The following is an 18,177-nucleotide window of genomic DNA, read 5'->3' on the forward strand; positions in this document are numbered from 1 at the left end:
GATTTGTAACCTTCTGCAAAAACATGTATTTTAAATCTTTCAAAAATCGCCCAGAACCATATATTTTTGTAAAATGCAACCAAGTATGAATTTTTTTTAAAGGAATGTTCAAAGAAAATGCTTCATAGCTCTGCCCTCGATAGAGAAAGAAATGTCATTTCTTTAGCAAAGTTGTTTGCTTTTATCTTTTCTATAACTTTGCCGAAGAAACCATGTGTCTATCCACTAACACAAAAAGTGGATGTATATCGAGGCTATCAGCAAACGCGAAACACATAAAACGTATGACTTCCGTACTCTCATTTGGGTGGTTGGGGACAAGCGATACCTATACAAGTTTGAAGTACTCAACCTAAGCCTTAAAGTGAGGAACTGATTTCATAAATCCACATGCCCTATTTTACCTCATAGGCTCGTAAAGCTATGGAAATATAAAGCCAGAATAAGCGATAACTTAGCAAGTAAAGGTCCAAGAGCTTTGCGGTTACTGCAAAAACATGTGTTTTGAGTACTTCGATAACTGCCAAGAACAATGTATTCTTGCAAAATGCAACTAACAAAAGCTAAGTATGAAAAAATAATTTTTAAAAAAAAATTAAGAAATATGTTTTATAGTTCAGCACTCGACAAAGATAGAAATTTTATTTCTCCACCAAAATGGTTTTCATATTATTTACAACATTGTCGAAGAAACTATGTCTATATTTCTTAACACAAAAAGGTTATTATTTTATTTTTATTATTATGTAAGCGAACACTAACTTTTGACACTTCTAGATTCACACGAGCAAAAGTGCTTAAGACCATAAATGATAAAATGAAGGTAAAAGATACTAGGAAAAAAGCTCCATTTTTCGCCCTTTTGACCACTGTGCATCGTACTTTGGGAAAAAAAGCTGAAGATCTGTAATGCAACCATCCCAAGAGTGTTGAAAAGGATCGATTGACATTGAATCACGAGCCAGACGTAGTTTACAAGAAGCCGGAGGGAAAGGCCAAGTATAATTTTACCCGAAATACCAATACTTCAACACGTGACGTTGCCAAAGAGGTCGACTGTTCACAGAACTATGTTCAAAAAGTCAAGACAAAAGCTGGATTATATGCATATAAAGTTCAAAATTTTGCAAACCACGATGAACGCCGACTAACGAAGATGCGGACCAGATGCAGCTGCCCCTAACTGCTTCCTAGCTGCTCCAAACATTTTTGTCGTATAACAACTTATCAAGCGCTTGTAACCCGGTAATTAGCTATACAACGGTTGAATAAGCTACTAATCAACAAAAATGTTTGTATGGTTATGTAAATGATGTCGAAACATGCGTCATAGCTGATTTGCAACAAATTCCAGGACAGGAGTTACCCATGAACCACGAGCTGTATCAAGTATACAAAGATGCGGTGGGCTGGCACGTGGCCAGAATGCCCGACGAAAGAATTGCCAAAACTATTTTCAACAGAAAACCAGGAAGAAGCCGTAGACTTCGAGGCAGACCCCGCACCCGACGGATGTGCACTGTCGAAGACGTTAACCAATCTATCGTGTAATACATTCCATCCTCCAAATCCTGTTATTATTTGTTGTTTAGGTTTATCCGTATAGTCCACAAATTATACATAACTCCATAAAATATAGTCTAGAGATGTCAAATCACACGATCTAAACTACCAATTCGTAGACTCCAAGCGAGAGAGCAGCTCATCAAGCTCGGGCGCCTTGTTTCGCCATTGTTCCAGATAGTACAGTCTTGATGAAATCATATATCGACTAAATTTATTGTTTAGGGTGATTTATGTATTTTGGACAGGTGTTACTATTTGAGTCAAAAAGAGCCAAACGACCGATTGTTGATTGCAATTACAGTAACGGAGCGGCTACACCATGTAGTGCATTTTTCTGCATTTATTGCCTGCAGTTTATGCATTGATCACTGTTGTACATCACACCAAATAACAGAATTTTGTTTGTTAACGTGTCGATTCTACCAAAAAGCTCAATTTTTCGTTAAAAGAACTGTTCTTTTTCAAATTTTTGAAAGATGAACAAAAAAATTTTGCTCATCGGAACAAAACGGTATAAAAAACTAACGTTTTTCTGGTTTTCACAACAAGAAAACTTGAAACAAATATTTTTTTCGATTTTGCTTCGGAGATCTCTTGATGAAAATTTGACTTTTTGTATACAAAATATAACCTCCCAGTTGGCCTAGAGGTAAGACGCTGGTCTAATAAGCCAATCGTCGTATGTTCGAATCTCGGCTGGGAGAGGCCTTCTAGAGTCAATAGAATTGTAGCACTGACCCCGCACTGTCCTGTATTCTAACAGCTGGTTGCGAAGTCTGTCGTAAAAAAACAGAAGGTCAAATTTCGATAACGGAATTAGCACCCAGGCTTTGCTTTTGACTTTGCTTTGTATACAAAATATAGTACTTTCCTAGGAAAGTTGTTTGGTTTACCCAAAATGAACTGATATAAAAAAGACTTTTTTTAAATTACTTCACAACTCTTTAAATATGCATTCTAGCGACAAACAGTTTTTAAAGAAAATGTGTATTTTAACATACTGCATAAACTTGTAAAACATTTGAAACCAAGGAATAAACCGTGTGCAAGGCTATTGAGCAGAATTAATTTTTAAGTGCTCTTTTTAAACAAATCTTTACATTTTGCAACCAGTAAGGGATAAATAGTTACTGTATTCAGCAAAGCTGCTTATTTTGATATGTTCTACAACATCTTTGAATAAAAAAAAAAATAGGACTTATTTAAAAAAAACAAAAGTTGTATCACCCTTATAGGTGGATTCGCGGCCACCCTAATAGTGCAGAAAGATGCATTATATTTTATTAAAAAAACTTCTCCAAAGACACCACCCTTGAAAAATTACGCATTTTCGACGCAGCTACTAATGATTGTGTTTTTGCAATTTGGGACCACTGTTGATTGGAGGTACAGTGGACTCTCGGAAAAGTTAACTCTCTAAAAAGTTAATTGTTCAGAAAAGTTAAGCAAATATTAGCTCTCATGCAACATTCTAAAAAGTTAATTTTTGCTTTAACTTTTCTGAGAGTTTAAATTTTTTGGTTGTCGACTCTTGTACCGGACAGTTGTAGCAATAGTTCAATACCAGCACATAGTTACTTCAGGATTTTTCACAACAACTTTGTAACAACCGTGCTAAATAAAAATGTGTTTCCTGTATCCGAGAATATATTCTTCGCTTTTGTATTATCATTTTCAATGACTCTTATGACTACTCAGAAAAGTTAATATTTCGGAAAAGATAATCGACCCATTCCCCAATCGATTAACTATTGCAAGAATTCACTATATAAACGTCTTTAACTCTTCTTTATCGATACAGACTTTACAGCCGGTTGTTAAAGCACCCAGTAATAATTTGTCGCACGACGTCCAAAAGAGGCAAACAAAAAATTGGCAAATATTTCACTGAATGTTCTTGCTCAGAAGATATTTCAAAGTAAATATTTTTCTGCCTGATCGCATAATAATATTTCCCCCGAACGTGTAATTTTTATATATTGTTTTCGAGAAGCTGAGTCGATTTTCTTACAAAATTGCTTAAAACTACTTTTCGCTTACTCATTATTTGAAGAACTATTATAAATTAAACAAATTTTAAAAAAATCTTAGGGGGCATCCATAAAGTACGTCACGCTTATAGGGGGGAGGGGGGGTTGATCTAATCGTGACGATTTGTGACGTAGGGGGGAGGGGGGGTATGAAGTTATGTGACGTCACATGAAAAAAAATCAAATGGAAAATTTATTCGGGAAATTATAATTTAGCCTTCATTTTAAAATACAACTATTGAAGGCTTCTATAAAATTAACGTACTGATGGATTTTAAAACAAATAGTTAAATTTTTTGAATGAACACTTTTTTTAACATATATATGTGAACAGGACTCATTTATTCTATGTAGTATGAACTCTCCATTAAGGCTTTACAGAATATGCAGTACACCGCTGAAGAGCTGCTTGAGTACCGTCCTGCCTAAAAGATTTTTGCAACCGCAAATAGCAGTCGCACAAACTCCTGAAGGGTTACGGGATGCTACCAGAGACCCATGACAATGTTTTCCCTTAATATTCGTGCTGAACTCAATCGATGAACAAAAACTCATACGGAAGTTCCACGGCTGCTTTTAAAGTTTTTCGGTATAATTTATACTGCCCCTCACTCAAAAGCTCTCTGAAGGATAGAGTTTAAGCCACTTGCGGATTAAATTTCGCATCTAAGGTAGTCTGAAGTTTTTGGAGCGTCTTAGTAGAATACGAAACCTAAAATTAAAAAAGAAGAAAACTTAACCAATTTAATTCTACTATGTCTAAGTTTTCTTCTTTTTAAATTTTAGATCTAAGGTAGTGTTGAATGACTACACGATTGAAGAAATACAAAAAAAATCCGTCAGGAAAGTTCTTCTAAGGCGTGTTGCTGCAAGACGTCAGCAGGAAGCCCTGATTCTTTCAACTAGATCAGACGAATTTGAGTGGATGAATGTAAAGGGCGTGGATATGCGCGAAACATTAATCGATGACACATCAGCGACTTCTGAAGCGTATCCGATTGCAGCAATTGAAGATCATCTTCAAAATCCGCGAATCGATGACTTATAAGCTCGAAAATTTTCCATTTTTTATTTGCTGAAATTCATTTGATAGCTTTAAATAAAAAGGGTGGAATGAATATTTAATTTTTTTGTTGTGAAGGGGGGGGGGATTGTCGTGACGTGACGTACTTTCTCAGAGGGGGGTCACGAATGTGTGACGAAATGTGACAAGGGGGGGGGGGGGGGCTAGATTTTGGTCAAAATTTGCGTGACGTACTAAATGGATGTCGCCTTATTAAATAATAAACAAGTCCTCACTAAAAAAAAATCTGCGTTTTTACCAGAGTTTACTTTCACCAAGATAATTCAAACAATTAATTAGGTACTATCTAGTTCACATAATTTTGAATGGCATTCAGAACGCGTGATTCTATTACGTATAGTAAAGTTAAGTATCTGAGCGCAGTTGAAACTGATTCGCAAGCTCGGCAATAAAAAGTAACGAACTCACTCGTTATAGTTTGTTCTAGTTAAAAACTTGTTTACACATAAAATCCTCTAATGAACCTGATTGTAAATTTCTAACTACAACATACAATTGCACATAAACTAGATCACCATTAATTAGTTTCTGTGAGGAGCTGTCATCGAAAGAAGCTGGTGATACAAAAATTAGTGTTAATTATGAATAACTTAGCAATTGAAAAGAAATTTCCAGCGCATAAAATATCACAATACAATAAACAAAAGCATTGGAAGCGTGGTCCCCATCAGCTGTGACTTGTTTATGTTTCCTTCTATTAAATGTATACTAACCTATCTATTACTAGATTATCTGCAGCTTAAACACGTGCTACACTGACAAACCAATAAAATGCAACGTAATTCTATCTCATTTTAATTAGATTTTGGCGATATTTATCCTGTTTGACATGTACGACTGGTATTGGATGGCGGCCAAGTGGTCGTTATATAGAGGCAAACTCCCCCGTCAAATAAAGCAGGGTTTGGCTTTGAAATTTGCCCAAGTGGTACAACGACGAAATGGTGGCACAGTGACCGTGGTGCGAGTGGCTGTAATGCAAATGCAGCCATAATCTGCTAAACTGAATATCGAATTTTGGACAAAAATAAACTAATGTTTACATATCTACACGAAACGATTACAAATCGATTTCTCGTACCATCTCGACATTTCGTACCACGGAAATCCGCACGAATAGATTGAAATCGACACCTGTCGCCGTAAGGTTCATCAATCAATATCCACCTAACACTACGCTAATCAAACGATAATTATCCGAACGCCACTTTACAGCAAATTATCACATTCAACAAATGGTTCAATTATGACAGACCTCTATCTATATATACCTACGGTTTAATACGAACCTTATTTCCCACAGCGGTTGCTTTACTTATCAACTTGATAGGTTTTGCTCGCATTGGAATTCAAGTTTGAGTAACAAATTCACGCGTTTGACAAGCTAATTGGGCATTTGTCCTGATGATTGTATTCACTACAATAGAAGGGAAAGGCGGATAATTATTATGCGAGCCTCAATTAGTATCCGGAACTTTGGTCATGGGTACCGAAGTACCGAATGCGTAATCGAGAATCAATTTTGTTTTCCTGCAAAGTGTTGCTTCTAGGTCAAAGTCTCCAAAAACAAATTTTGTTCTACATCTACTTCACAGATTAATCCGACCTTCAAACGTCAAACGTTCTGTATTGTTACTTGTAAGAACAGGTTCAATCTAGCCAATGAGACGCTGCTAAAGACAAATGCTGCTAGTTTCTACCAAAAATTTATTAACGATTATGAGATTTTATTTATTTGATTCATGTTAGGCTCTGCCCGTTATCGACATTTAAAATTATTACATATTATCACAAATGATTTACATAAAATACTCTTAGATTATCTCTAATTTGCTTCTTCGTCATTTCAACATTTATAATATCTCGATGATTGTTAAATGTGGCCATCATTCTATACGTTGGCTCATTTATGGCGTAATGTTGAACTCTATTTATCAAATGAAAAGGTCTAACACTTCGTAACGACGTGCATCCATCATTCACGGTCACTTGACTTAATAGATATGGCGACTTGTACCTGCCGGCGAGTATGTCCTTCAAGAACAGAGCATCTGTTGTACGCTTTCTGTACACGGGTATAGGGGGTACCATATTGCACTTCTTTGTGTTAACTTTTAGGCCAAATGTTTTGCAAAAACCGATGAAATGTTGCACACTATCCTGAAGAATTAGACAATCCTTAACAGATTTCACCGAGTGAAAAACGTTCATTGTCAGCGTAAATTAAAATGTAAACTCCACGGAGAAGTCCTGGGACCACGTCCATGACTGTGACAAAAAGTAATGGTCCAACATGACTCCCCTGAGGCACACCAGACCAAACCAGGAATCAAGCCGATTTACTCTTGTCAATCTTGACCAAAGCAAAGCCTAGGTGCTACATTCCGTTATCGAAACTTGACCTTCTGTTTTTTATACGACAGACTTCGCAGCCAGCTGTTAGAGTGCAGAATAATTGCAGGGCCAGTTGCTACGATCCTACTAACTCTAACTGCTTCTCCCAGTCAAGATGCGAACATACGACGACTAGCTTATTAGGCCAGCATCATATCTCGGAGCCAACTGGGAGGTCAATCTTAACATAATGCGCTCGATTCTTTAGATAATCACTTATCCACCTCAGATTTACAGATCTACTAAAACGATAAAGAAGCGGTGATTTCATCTGTGGTCCAACCCGAGTGAGCATTGCATCGTAGCAGTTAATATGATAAACAAAGGTAAAAACACTTGAACATTTTAACTTTATTTGGGAATGGTTTGTAAATCTGAATAGTATGATATTCCTTCCGCTTAAATAATATTCGAAATTGTTTTCAGACATTTCGGCTTGTTCTGTTATGAAGAGTACATCTGAGCAACAGTTATTTCCACTTATGTATGATAATCGTTGCATCGCACCACAGTGGGGCAGATTAAAAAGAAGACGGACATTGATATTTGTGACGAAACTATTAAAGATATTACCTTAATATCTTCTGCAAAGCTTCTTCGCTTTATAAGAACTTTTTTATAGTATTGGAAAATCAGGGATTAAGGTGGTAACACAACAGATAGAAAAAATAACTTTTTAGTTTCAAGCTAAACGACTTCGATTGGCAAGAAATATTTGTAAGTAATATTGTTTTGAGCAACTTCATTTAGGAAAGAAAGTGGTTATCTCTTAAGGGAAAAAAAGTTACGGAGCGAAACTTGCGGGTACCCCCTTAATATCAGTTTTTTCACATAGCTCTTTTATTTCAACTCTTATAAACATGAAATGTTCTGCAAAGTTGCAGACAATGATAATTTGCAATTTTTTGTAAAATAAGTGGAAACTCAACAATTGCCGGTTTTCAAGTTGTTTAAATTTTTCGCTTTTTTAGTGCAAACTTTAAGCAGGTGTTTCTTGTGCAGTAGCACAATGTAGCAGCTGACTTATAATGTTTTTGCAACATCCACTGCTTATGTATAAGAATATGTATAAATGACAGTGGGGTCTCATGGGTCATATGAGTAAACTGCATTTAAATTTTTCAAATCTTAGTATATTCAGACCATTCCACGTCAAACGACTGTAGTATTGATTTATTGTCAGGCCCCGCTACCCCAGTAAGAATTACTCGAGCGATATCGAACAAACACAAGTAAGCTTCTTACCGAGACTTGCTTCCTTCATACCAAATTCCAAGTATCTTGCCAGGGCAAGTTATAAGAGCGATATTCGCACGAGGTTTGCAACGAATCCTCTTACCCAAAAGGTAAATTATAACTAATTTCCACACCCCTGGCTCTAGGAGCGAAGATGACAGAGAAAGTTGGTAAAAACCTGAGGAAAATGGATGAAAATTGCCACCGACATTGCAGTTCGCTACTCAACAGTGATACTGATAAAAACAAAGCCCGAAATACAGAAAAACAACTACGAAAATATCACCACAATAGATCGAACTGCTGGTCGCAGTGAAATTGTCCGAAAGAATGCACGAAATTATGCGCCAGATCTTAACAAGAGAAAATAAAAGTATGTAGGAATACACCTGGGAAGGCTACTTTAGATATGTTTTATGCTGGACTCACCTCTTAAATGTATTGGTAACAATCCGAGTATTCTGAAAAGAATGAAAGAAGAAAACATTAGTGAGCGGTGAATAGAAACGAAAGATCCGAAGGAGTGCTAGATATTAAAATATTGTTAGCGAAATTGTATTGACCTGAAAATCGAAATTGACTGTCTGATGAAATGCCAAAATCTGAGCTACTGAGTAGCGAATAGCATAACTGCATAACAAATCGCACCCTTTACAGTCACAGAACAACAAGAAAATCGAGATTTATTTCCTCAATAGTACATTGCAGTCACTTTGCGGATAGTTCGGTATTTCGGAGTTGAAGAAGTTTTGATTTACGGACAGCCCAGTGGCCTCTAGGCACGACGCTGGTGTAACAATCCAGTCGTTATATGTTCGAATTTTGGCTATGCGGTGCTACTAGATAGAGTTAGGAGGATTGTTGCGCTAGCCCCGTAACTGTCATGTACTCTAATAGTCGGCTGTGAAGTCTGTCGTTAAGAAGGATCAAGTCGTAAGAAATACGTTTAAGTCCAAGGCTATGTTTTATATGTACGAAACTTAGCTGGGAGAGCGCAATATTCCAGAGTTACTGGTTTCGAAAGATGATAATTCTTGAACGCATGGTTAGAATGTTGTAATATTGGTGCCAAAATGTCAAAAAATCTATGTGAACACATTTGTGTTTACAGATGGCCTTACCCGTTAGCGGATTAAGGTATGCCAAAATCTCTTCCAGAATATAATCACATTTATGTGTAGAATCAGTGCAGATATTATGTTTATAATGTATAACTTTCAGCAGTTTAGCCATAGCTTTCAAATCGCTCTTCAACACTAACAAGAAAATACATACTAGCATACAGAACACCAAGTCGACCAACGATTCAAGGTGGAAAAGTTATCTCCTTCCAATAGTGTGAAAACGGGTAGAAATGCAGTGAGCCATATGAAAACCGCAATTCAAGCGGTATAACTCTTACACCTCTGACATGCCAGCAGTTTAAAAAGTTTTAACTAGGTATTTCTTTTTAGAAAAAAGCACCAACCTGCTATTTCAAAATGTGATAACCTCGTCTGAAAAACTTATTTTCGAATATAAGTTTTACCTGATGTCACGCAAAACTACGCTATCCTGGAGAAACAGATTTCTCCTAACTTTGCGGTAAGTCGTATGCATATACAGCCTGTTTTATCGTTGAAAATAGTTTGCCGGTACCAATGCGTTGTTATATCGATTCATAATCCACGTGTCGACATGCAAATAATTTCCGTGTAGCGTGATAACCATCTCCTTCGTCTCGGGTAAGGTGCACAACATGCATTGGAAAATGTGGAACAAATAAGCGACTTGTTTCTTACATCTGGCAGCTACACGTGTTGTTTATTTTGGAGAATTGTTTCGAAAACTTTGAATGAGATGTACTAAATCTAATCATTATCATTAATTGGATATTTTCCTGATATTGAATAAACATATATGAGTAGTTTTCAATACTAGCACAAAAAAATAAAATGATTTGATTGGAAAGTAAATGTAAGAGAGCAATGGTTTTTACTACAAAACTTGAGTGGGTTGGCACACGGATAAATTCGTGTTACCATAAATTAATCATAAGTTAACATTCTGATTTCAAACGAAACAATTATGAAACATACCCCAGCACTGCATTACATAGCAACAAACAGAGCATACGTGTACACTAAACTGCTTAAAAGTATGGCACTATTATATGCAAATTAGCGTTAAAGCGAACAGAACGTAAAGGAAATGCGGTAGTGTTAGTTCGTCATGAAAACTGAAAAATAATCGCTAATTGGAACTTCAGTAGTGTAACCCTTGACCTTTAGAAAAGCAGTGTATAACAGAGAATATTTAATTGCTGTACGCTTTGCAACTTTCTTTAATATCGATATTCAAAGATTGGCAAAACAAATTTTAAGTGGATGAAAGCCTAATAGATTATTACTTTCAATGCGAGCAAAAGCCGCAATATCGATAACTTTCATTGTAAGAATCAATTATGTAATAAATCTCTCGTTAAAACGTCAACTAATTCCAAAACGGCGCAATTGCAGGTCGTTAGGACTCAAACAATGCACAAACTAATTGGCTGCATAATTGAATACTATTATTTGCATCAGGTGACAATAAACATCATTATGCATGCACGTCATTCAGTCGAGGAAGTCGTGACAGTTTATCATTCAATCGTGAGGAAAAGAAAATACATACCTACCTACAGGTATTGCCGACAATAATTTAGAAGTCGTTTATTCTAGTGGTTGACACTGCTGTTTTGCTCGGTTTAAAATAACGAGTATCACAGTATTAAAAGATTACACAGATTTAAAAAAAAATCTATTGCATCGTAACTTCTTGTAATTCACAGATTTAATACTTTATATCGATTCAACCCTCAAGATTGACAATAAAATGCTAGTTTGCACGAAAACGCAATTGTATTCTAAACTAATTTGACCTCGCTAATCATAAAAGTCATGTCCATATTTCGCCTCATTAAAATCTTTTTGGAGTTTTTTGATTGAAATCTTTTCTATCAATATCGAGATTTAATCAGTGCTACATCTCATCTCATTTCTCATTGGGTTTAAATCATAACATGATTTTAGAAACCTACATAAGCCTTAAAAAATTACCATGGAAATTGATCTACGCGTTTTAATTTCTTTTCAGGCCCTTCCGTTCCTATTCAAAGGCCATTTTTGCGTCCTTTTCGACAGTATTTGACTATTTAGGAATACGAATTTAAATTTTTAAATTCTGATGTCATAGATAAATCATTTTCAATACGCAACTCCTAGTAAAACCAATACCAAAAAATCTCAAATCCATTTTTGGTAGAAAGAAGTGAAAGTCATTTTTATGTTAAATGATTTTATATTCTTCTGCCACCAAGTCATACAAAATATGTTTGAATTATTTGTTTGATATGATTTAAAACATTGTAAGAAATATTCTCGAATCGAATCGTAGCGATTAAACTTGATAGGATTTTGGCGGTGTCCGTAGCATTAATCACACACAATTAATGCATTGTTAGCATGAACCTGTTGTAAATTGTTACTACAACTCTACTCTAAATTATAAATTACCTACATTCCTATATCCATACACGCGTACATAGTCATATATGGAGGAACATTTCAAGTGATTAGTGATAAAGAAAATATGAAAACCACAAAAAAGTCACCCAATTAATTCGCGACTGAAATGCGATTAGCATTTTGATCACATCTACCGAAAAGGAAACGACAGATTATCATAAGCGGCAAAAAGCTGATGGTCTCGGCCGAAATAATATGTACGAACGAGCTTAGCGATCTTCATCCTTCGAGTTGCTTCTTGATTTGGCGCTCGGTGAAACCTGACAAAAGCTGCCCCAGGGTTTGCCATTATTGTATGGTACAAAAAACTGTTATAGGTATTTAATATTCCAATACTGTACCATCTCGAAAAACTCCGCTTCAAATTTGACCTCAATCGGTGCATATTCAGCAGTCACGCGGTGAGCTTAAAGTTTATTTTGTTATTTTTTTTCAAGCAGATATTACTCTACGGTATGTCCACGCGTAAACAATACTTGGCCAACGAATTTTTGCAAGTGTTATCTTAGGTGTTATTCTGAAATGTTATTAACTTCAACATTATAAAAGTTACAAACTTGCATAAAATTGTCATTTGAAAATAAGGGCCCAATACGAAAATGGCGGTTCAAAATGTAACATTCAATCATAAGGCATGAATTGGTAACTTTTAACCCGAATTAAGGTAGAATAACAAGAATTGGAAGGAAAAGGTGCAGATCAGCAGATACTCGGAGTAAAAACATAAAAAATTTGGGCTCCGATTCAAACTACCGTAGACGCACCAAATTTGACGCAGGTCCATAGTTGACGCACTTTTCAGAAATTTTCGATAATAACTTATCTTGCCTATTAATATCTCTCGCAAAAATGTACCTTTGACCCTTTCTTTACACTTATGAAACGCATTCGTGCCAAAAAAAGCTTTTGATTGGTCATTTATGATTGTAAATAAAAAATAAACAGATAGGGTGTTTGTCAAATGCGCCATTTTTTCCTACCTTAGTACAAACGCTAAAGAAACACTAAACTATGTTTTAATTTTTTTTAGGCGTAAAGTGCTTTTTTGTTATAATATCTTCGAAAACTATTAAAACATAAGTATTATTAATATATTGTTCACGTTATTCGAAAAATAACTAAAAGTTAAAAGCTTTTGAGCTTATTTCTGGACAAAAATGTTTTGCGTCAAATTAGGTTCGTAGTGTTCCTTATTATTTACAGAGTAAGATATAAAAAGTATGTCATCTATTCCGACACTAAAAATGTCATAAGTCATCAAGAAAGTTATTGGTTCAACAGTTTACCGTCTCATTAGGTGTTACAGAGATCAGAGTTCGTCGGAAGAAGCTGCAGAAAACACTTTCTCAGGGCAAACATATAATTTTAGCGTTGGAGAGGAGGTCCTATAAACTGTAAATGACTTGTTTTGCTTATGAGTAAAATCAAGTTCCCCAAACGGGTATGGCAATCAAAAATATTGGTTCAGGATTAAAGTGCAATTAGGATACTTTTTTCGATTGTCTGGCTGATCCAATCATGCTGTTACTGCAGTTTCCGGTATGCGGCTAATTTAGTTTTTCCTGCGACACCCTAAATCTTGACATTTTTCTAGCTGTCTTTCAAAACAACGTACAGCTGCTTTAGAAACGTCATTTCCAGAATTTTCATTGTTAAACACAAGTTATGACAGATTTTTGAATAGGCTGCTTGTGGTTGCAATATAAACATATCGGCTGTCCCAATTCTCTCGAAGTTTTCACAAAAATTGGGGTAAAATACATCCACACAATTAACGAAAACCTTGTGTAACTATTTGAAATAATGCGCAATCATCTAAAATACAAAATACATTGTCGTTTTTGTTAAATTATACTAATTTTTCAAGTGCGTCAAATAAGGAACATTTTGCGTGAAATAAAGCACATTGCAAAATTCATGCGTCAATTCAGGAACTCCGAGCATCTCACAAAAAACTTGACACAATATAAAGAATTCAATGCATATTTACTGTTTGTTTATTTTTTATATATTCTTTGCTAGTCTATCTATTCCTGTGCAAAACCTTGACTTTATTGGCCAAACCGTTATTTTGTAATTAATGTTGAAAATTGAAAATTTCTTAACCGCTGCAAATTTGGTGCTTCCACGGTACTTGCACTTTTTGCGCAAGTTGGACAGGTGGTGCATACAGTGAACGAATACGAATACGAATACAATAGCGAATACATGCAAAGATTTTTGTAAACAATTATTGTGTTTGTCCATGGTAGACGAAAGCAAACCTTGTTTTTGACGAAGTGCAGTTTCGGTATGACGAACTACCGCTGAACTAGAAAATTTGTTTCTGTAAAAGACGTAATTTACAACATATTTTATCTGTCTAAATTAGTGTACATGTATAATCAAGAAGTGTATGATTCATCTCGTGCCAAAAACTAGAGTACTTTTAGATATACACCCCTATTCTGTATTTCGAACGGGTTTATGTTACGTTCAAAACTGACATTTCGTTCGAAAAAACAGCGGCTCGAACGAAAGATCTTCATATGAAAAAACAGCTCGAACGAAATATTTGCCAAGTCGATCGAAATATTTCAACTCGTTCGAAATACAGAATATGGGTGATAATTCCTGTAAAAACTCGAATCGTGATTACTTATGACGAGGTGGCTCGGTCACCCTATTCAGTGAAGAGTAAAAACAAACTCAATTGTCGTTAAAATGACGCAAAAATATTCTTATATCGATATAATTAATCATAACTCAATACTTTAAAAACTTATTGTTAATGAAATATGACAAGTGTGCGTCTTCACCGCCCTTCCCGTACCACTTTTCTTTATATGTACCAGCTGATTATACACAGGTGTGAAACATCAACCTAATCTGCACGCTGATGTGAAAGGAAAGTTTTTACCTGTGTCTAAGATCTCAACGTAGAATGTCAAAGACTAGCGAGCGGGTAATTTCATTGAGAGAGTGAAGCACACAGTTATAATGAATTGAGGGTGAGATCTAAAATGAATTACGGACGTCAAATGTCAAAAGTTTAAGATGGCAGTGAAAATCAGCATGCTTTTAAATATATGTGAACTTGATTTTTTAAATATTCACTTATTTATTTACGGGTTCTAAAAAACTGGAGACGAAAAATTGAAATCGCCGGAATACGCTACATTTTTGAGTTAGAAATAAAATTTAGCTGTTTTTTTTTGGGCGCAGCGGATAAATTTCGGTTTTGATTTAAAAGCGAAACGTACCCTTCGCGAAAAAATCGACTTGAGTGTATATCGAAAGGCAATATTTTTAATGACCTAGGACTACATCTTACCACATAGTGTCGAAAACTTGTGACAGTTGTTACCGGACAGTCGGACACACAAGTGAATGCCTAAAAACTTTGCAATTATTATTTATATCGAATATAAAATAACGATTTCCTATTTGTAAAATTCTGGTAAACATAGACTTTGTTCTCTGCTGTCATTTTTTGTATTAGTGTATAAATAAGCTACATCGTCAAACTATCAAACACTTTGGTCGAAATATTAATTCTAAGTTTAATATATCAAAATTGTTTACAAAATTGCAACTTTTATTCAATGAGATTTCGATTGAGCAAACGATTTTATTTTAAGTTTTACATTATACAGTATATTTTACCCCGTTCTGCCCGGCACGTGAAAAGCATTAAGAATTAGAACAGAACGGCACACAACACAAAAAGATCGAATAAAAGCATCTTCAGCAAACGCAAACCGTAACACTAACACAAGCACACCGCCATACCACATGCCATCAGCAAGCAGCAGCAAACTAATGGCAAGCAACGGCCGGCGCATTCTATGCTTATGACTGCAATGATTCATAACTGACAGCTAAACGCATGATGCGAAAGAAACTTTACCTTTCCGAGAATTTTGCGGGAATCCCAACATCTAGTCGATTGAATTGAAATGAATCTGTCACATCCTAGCTGATCTATCAAGCTGGCGTACGGATACGATGGATACTAGCACTAGGTATAGAACGATATATCGATTGTTGTGCCAGTTTTCTCACAGTTGCGGTAATCGCCAAACAACTTGCACGTGGTGCCCGATGACACACATCAAAATCACACTATATTTCCGGCATACAATTCACGTCACCCAATGTTTTAGCAACTAACCCCAAACAACCTAACCGCTCCCATCTATATCATTTCAATTTTCAACCGCTAAAGCCAAAGTTGGTTTCCTCCAAGCACAGCAAAACAGTACACGAAACAATGACACCTTTCACAACAAACGTAAACTTTTTTTTTAATCTAAGTACAAATCAAGTTTTGCACAATCATAACGTTCACTACGTATATAATGGAAGGCTTTGAAGCGCAAACCACAGTCATACGAGTACATACAAGCCAACCGACGACGCGCCAACTCCAACCATCAGGGAAGACAGCTGAATGAAAACTACTCTCCGATCAAACTGCGGCTAAGAAATAGCGCAAGTATAGGCAGCCGACCATCCGTTTCAGCCTCAGCACATACAACAGCGGGAAATGAATGAAACATGCATGTAGGATGTAACGGGCAAAGAATGCCGGCTTGTTAAAATGAACCAAATCGCAATGATAGTATACTATAGGTACACCTATACACTGCTGCGCGTGGTAGCGAATGAACTTACGGTTAATACCGTTGCAAGCCGGGGTGCCAGAATTTCTTTTAATTGCTAGGATCATTAATTTTTATCCGAAGCCAACTTGTGATTATATAAACAATACGTGTGTTGGAATATATCTATTTTTTGCATTGTAAACATTTTGACGTCAATAAAAGTATGTACGTATTTATCTATATTCTAGATTGTGTGTTAACCCCTCTTAAATCTACAGCATTTTTAGCCAATGCTGATTAACGGATTTCAAAATAATTTGACCCGATTCATTTTTATTTACATTACAATATTTATTTATACATACATCCTTTATATCTTTATATTTGATCACCTTGGATTCAATGGAATTCAGATGATTAAGGCCATTGCAAATTATTTATAAGTTTTTGTCACCCTCCTTTCAAATTGATTTTAAAAAATCAGAAAGATTGTGTTCCAGACATAACCGAGTAGCTGGCGCAGAACTACGTTAGGCGGGTTTCTGCGAAGAAACCTTGAATATTAAAAAAAAACTTTTCAAACCATACTGACCTATGGCGTTAAGTAAATAATAGTGCTAAATAATTGTAACGTATTTTTGGTATGTATTTTGTATTTTGTGATACAAAAACGAATATTTTTGCCAGTGCCAGAATCCAAATTTTAGGAATAAAATAAATCTTCAAAATAATATGTTATTGGCATTAATAAGAGTCATTTCTTGATCTGGTTTCTCTTTTGTCAGCTTTGACAGTTATCAAAAAGCAAGCTTGTCGTGCAGATGCCATTAAATTCTATTCTTTGCAATCTAAACATATTCGCTCTTGTCTGCTCTCCCATTCCGCCGCTGCAACCGTCAAGACACGAAAATTGATTTACATTAGCCAGTCCATGACTGCAAATATCGCTTGTTTGCAGCGTCATGTAGCAAGCAATAAACCTGAGCCTCTTAGTTGGCCTGGAGGAACGACACTGGTCAGACACCACATGTTCGAGTCTCGACAGGGAGAGGTTGATAGAGTCAATAGAATTGTAGTACTAGCCCTACAATTGTCCTGCATTCTTACAGCTGGCCGCGAAGTCTGTCGTATAAAAACAGAATATCAAGTTCCCAAATCGGAATGTAGCACGTAGAATTTGCTTTACTTTGTAGCAAGTGGAGCTTGTACAATAAATTTCTAAACGACGATATCTAAGTCGGATTACCCGGGGAGTCCAAGCTTAGATCGAAGTACAAAGTTATTGTAATCTGCTTGGCAGTCGACTAGCGATGGAATGACGATAATGGCTTTTCTTTTCTTTTTATGTCATTTCAATAGGAAAGTCTATTGAGTCTACGTCAAGAAGGCAGGACTACGTAACCACCGCTAGTTTACTCTGCTTTTTAGTCTTGAAGCAACAGCAATAGCGGCCACAATTACAAACTTGGAGCATGTAATCATCGTCCGTGCCTGGCTATCACATGGAAAATGTATAATCAACCCATTATTATGTAGCGATTGTAAAACAATCTTTTCAAGAAAGCTATAAAGTTGCTACACCTTTTATGAATCGAATTGTATGCGAACTATCAAAATCCGTTCTAAATTGGAAGAGCTATTAGCGTTCAAAATCTTTCATTTTTTCGTGACGCTGGCTTGAATCCAAATTTTGGATTGACACGTAGTTTTACGTCAAAATCGAGGGCCAAAAA

The 18,177-nt window shown here is 35.9% G+C and overlaps 1 protein-coding gene across 4 annotated transcripts in view; it reads right to left on the reverse strand.

The window, feature by feature from the left end:
• Positions 1 to 16,278, reverse strand: part of LOC128743240 (sodium/hydrogen exchanger 3) — an 86,141-nt gene extending 69,863 nt beyond the window's left edge. For 2 of the 4 annotated variants that reach the window (XM_053839783.1, XM_053839782.1), the window contains exons 1-2: positions 15,748 to 16,277; positions 8,740 to 8,771 (exon numbers count right to left, since the gene is read on the reverse strand). The gene's annotated coding sequence lies outside the window, so the exon portion shown is untranslated. Of the gene's footprint in view, positions 1 to 8,739; positions 8,772 to 15,747 lie in introns of all 4 variants that reach the window. The other 2 variants (XM_053839784.1, XM_053839785.1) reach the window with 2 other exon arrangements.
• Positions 16,279 to 18,177: the final 1,899 nt, after the last annotated feature.

This window comes from Sabethes cyaneus, chromosome 3, assembly GCF_943734655.1.
Source record: "Sabethes cyaneus chromosome 3, idSabCyanKW18_F2, whole genome shotgun sequence".
In the NCBI taxonomy this organism is placed as follows: domain Eukaryota; kingdom Metazoa; phylum Arthropoda; class Insecta; order Diptera; family Culicidae; genus Sabethes; species Sabethes cyaneus.